Here is a 4663-nt window from a genome sequence, read left to right as displayed (position 1 = left end):
ACACATGCAAAAATAAAAAAGAATTAATGATACTTTCCTCTATGCCTAGAAACACACGTTAACTATATTCTCTTTCTCATTAATGAGACCTTGATATATATATATATATATATATATATATATATATAAACAAATGGTCATTCAAATTTCCACATATACTAATGGAAATATGAGATACGTGTCCGGATATAAATATATATACCACCTTTATATAGTTTAATTTATTTATGGTTCTCTTTTTTTTCATATAATATCTTCACTAGTTAGCTAGCTAGCTAGCTAGCTACAACCAAAAGTTCAATGTATTTACTAACCATCATCTAGAAGCAATCAATACATAGCTTAAAGTAAATGATGCTAATGCCTCACACAATGGACATCACTATCAGTGGTAAAGAGGCAAAAAAAATTAAAGCTAATCAGTGCACAACAGAAGGAAATGAAATTATCCTCTCGCATCACAAGGCACAACAACATCAGCATGCATAGATGCAATTTGGGGGATTCTTTCAGCATGTGGAACAATTAACGTCATTGGCCTTTCATAATCAAATCCCTTGCAAGGAACTCAATCATCACAACAATTGGCCAGAATGAAATAAATAAAGAAAGAAGAATTAAAGCAAGCAGAGCAACCATGGATGGATGGATGGATATATTGGATGCTGAGCGCATTAAGGCCGGCCATGAGCTAGGGTTCTTTTCTTTCTCTTGTTCTGCTCTCCCCCAATGAAATGCCATCCATATTATTATCCATTCATAGGCTCAGTTAAGAATATATCGATATTCTGAGAAGCAGCTGAAGAGTAATCAACTGGTGAGAATGTGAAAAAACTAAAAGAAAACAACTTCTAGTTTCTATGATTTATTTTCTAGATTTTATAACAATAACTGCTTAGAATCCGTGTGAGAATCTGTGATGTTTAGAAAAAAAAAAAGGTAGAGATTCCGAAAGAAACTGTAGCCGCTAGAAGCGCTCTTATGGTCTATTTGGGAGAGCTTAAAATTCTGAAAAGCATCTGATTGGTAGCCAGCTTCTGAAAATGTGGAAAAGCTGGGTTTTCCAACTTCTGCCTTATAGTTTATTTTCTAGATTTTACAACTGTAGCTTCTCAGAATCTGAATCAAAAGCTGGACTGTTTGGGAGAGCTTTTGATTCTGAGAGAAGCTGTAGCAGCTAGAAACTACCAAAGAGGCCCTTAGATAGAGTCGTTGTTTGATTCACATTCCAAGGAACAAAACATAATCGAAACCAAAGTACATATCCCAATTCACTAAGCATCCACCGCTTGGGTCACCAGATAAGCACAGCAAATGCCCCTGTCCTTGTCCATCTCAAAAGGCCACAAGGAGGATCACACGGCTTGGTGACGCAATAGGATCGGTGGATAACTTTGGATCATGCATCCACCTTGCTAGGAGGCGCCACATGTGTCGCTTGACAATGCCTCACATGTGCATACAGACACAAAACGCACACACACATTTCTACCTACACGTGTCATGATCACCTACACCGCCCATATATTCACACTATTTTATCTTAATAATTTTAAAATAAATATACCATCACTCTCTCTCTCTCGACTTGTAATCTATAGAATATGTTCCAAAATATAACTTCTCTAATAATATTCTTTTCACAACTAATCATAACTATCCACCACTCAACTTCTTTATCTACCTTTACTTCTCATCCAATTACAACATTCTCCATTTAATTATATCTACTTTGTTAGTAATAGTGTCTAACCATAAAAATCTTTATATTCTAGATGATGGCAGTGTGCTACTTAATTATTTCATCCTAAAATATAGTAATATAGTACATGATTTGATATAATTTAATACTATGAATATGTATAAATGGTTTGTTTAGATTCATAATAATAGACTATGTTAAATTCGGTGCTATGTTGTTATATTTAAAACAGAAGGTAGTACAGTGGATGGTATTTTTTATATGTTTATTTATTCACATAAAATTCTTAAGAAAAAAAATAATCCAACGAATTAAAAAAATTTAACCGTGTCATATATTAAAAAAATATTACATCGGTCGCGTTGGTCCGTGATAACCACGTGATATATTGTGATTTTAAAAAATCAAGAAAGTTACCGCATATAATAACCATACGATAACCACACGGTATTGTAAACGCCGGTCGTTGTCCGGAGGAAACAATATACAGGTAAGTTGGGAGGTTGAGAGCAAGAAGGAAGATGGGGAGAGCGGTTGGTGATGAGCTAATCATGAAGGAGCTAGGCCCATGAGCTCCAAACATTTATATCAAACCTAAAAAGAGAGGCTTTTTTGGGGGAAAGGGGGGCAGAATTATGCATACAAAGAGGTAGCAAAGGTTGACAGTGATGATCCATCATGTTCCTGCGTTTGCGAGGAACACGTGTGATGATTTCCACGTAGTCTTCTCCCCCTAAATTAAGCAACAGTACTACTAGTACCAGCATCTCTTTTTCTTGGAGACCACATCAATGTTCATGTGCTAGCTCTGGTTTTTCCAATTAGATGGGATCAAATTAATAGACAGGAATAGACAAATTTGCTCTTCTTCTCCTCTCTGAAACTCGTGTATGTATCTCTTAGCTCATGCATTGTTTGAAACGAAGACATACGGTACTTAATTAATCCGTCTTAATTAAAATATAGTTGAGGAATGCTCTCTTCTATTCTTAAAACAAATGTTATCATTGATTTGTTTTATACATTTAGCTATTTGTCTTATTTAAATTAATACGTAATAATTATTATAAGTTGTGACTTGGTTTACTGTACAACTTACTCTTTTTTATTTTATTTTTTAAATAAAATGAGTGATTGAATGTACGTCGAAAAATCAACGATCCTACTCTTTTTTTATTTTGAAACATAACGACATTTATGTCAAAATTTGCATAAAAAATGTGACATGCCTTTGATCTCGGGGCAAAAACGGCTCCGTTTGGAAAACCAAGAGTTATTACTTGTCCTAGTTATTACGTACCCGATGAAGAATAGGATTCGTGTGTCGAAATTAAATAGGGCCTGGAATCCTTAAAGATTGGTGCATCACCTATCATATTATTCCCTCCATTCTAAATTGATCTACATATTTCATATGTACACTAAGATCAAGAAAAGCTAATAACTCTCTCATATTATATTTACTCTAGCAACAAACTAGATGCATACACCATCCCCACTATCTTCTGGCCAATAGCAAATCAAGATATTGCATATGAGTTATAAATACTTATGTGCATGGATTACATCAATATCTATTTACCTAATGAATGAACACAAATAGGAATGGAGGGAGTACTACTTCACCGAACAAGCTAAGCTCATCATTTATTCTCATCCACACGGTACGGACCCCAAACGAGAATCCAACCGTGTGCATCGTACATATCCCGATGCTCTGTGCGTGTGCGTGCGCGTACGAATCCATCCATCCATCATCGCCTTTGCACGCGTCGCATCACACACGACACACCCATCTCTACTCACTTTCTTCCCGTTCTAAAATAAATCAACTTCTAACCTTTGTAATTTATATTAAAAATAAATCAACATCTATCTTTTAAGGTACCATCGGTAAGCAAAATTCAATTCTATCTATTATTTTATACCGATGTCCTGTAACTTGTTTTTATGTACAAAAATAGTCGTAAATTCTCCTTAATTACGTGGTATTCTTTAGAACTTTAAATTAAAATCTTTCACTACGAATGACCTAACTGTCGTCTCTGTGAGTCAGGTGGAGCCCTCCAAAAGCTAGCTTACGTACTCCATCCATCCCAGAATATAAAAAATTTTAGGACTGAACACGATTATTAAGAAAATAGGTATAAGTAAGTGGTGAAAGGTTGTGATTGATGCGTAGTGGAGGTAGATGAAAAAAGTGAATAGTGCAGGGTTGTGATTGGTTGTAAAGAGAATGTTAGTGCGAAAGTTATTATATTTTAGGACAAATCCTAAAGACTAAAAACTATTATATTTTAGGACCAATGGAGTATATATCATCCTGCTGCTGCTGGACTCGTCTAGAAAAATACTCCTAACCAAGAACAGTTGCACGCATGAGCATTGAGCAGTACTACAATGTACGATTGCCTCAGCTCTGCCTTTCTCTGTATCCCACCAAGAACAGTTGCTGACTACTACTACTGTGTTTGCATCACAGTGACTACTCTTATTCGTATGCACACAAATTTATACAATTCGTAGGTTTATCTAAAACGACACAACAACAACTGTGGTACTGTACCTCAACTTCTTTTTTTCAAATCATAGTACAGACGACGTCGCTCTGTACACCTGTGCACTCATCCCATATAAAAAAAAATGTGCCAACTACATTTGCAGTGAAAATCTGGAAATTATATTGGAAAAAAATACCTAAGATTTGTTTGCGTCACCGAGACTTTTAAACTATTCTTAGATTTATCATTGTATAAGTAATTTTTTTTTACTTTTGGTGACGAGGACAAATTTCAGTCGTCCATTTTTTTATCTAACGACTGGAGTTTTCTGTTTCTGCTACATATATGGTTTGCACTATATATTCTTGCCATATAAAAACATGTAAACATCTTATCTCTAAGGACCGTGCTGGTATATTTTAAAGTTGACGAAATCACTACATACATATGAATTGAATTC

Source organism: Oryza sativa, chromosome 1, assembly GCF_034140825.1.
Source record: "Oryza sativa Japonica Group chromosome 1, ASM3414082v1".
Lineage (NCBI taxonomy): Eukaryota > Viridiplantae > Streptophyta > Magnoliopsida > Poales > Poaceae > Oryza > Oryza sativa.
The sequence above is the reverse complement of the archived record's forward strand: the minus strand, read 5'-3'. Positions refer to the sequence as shown.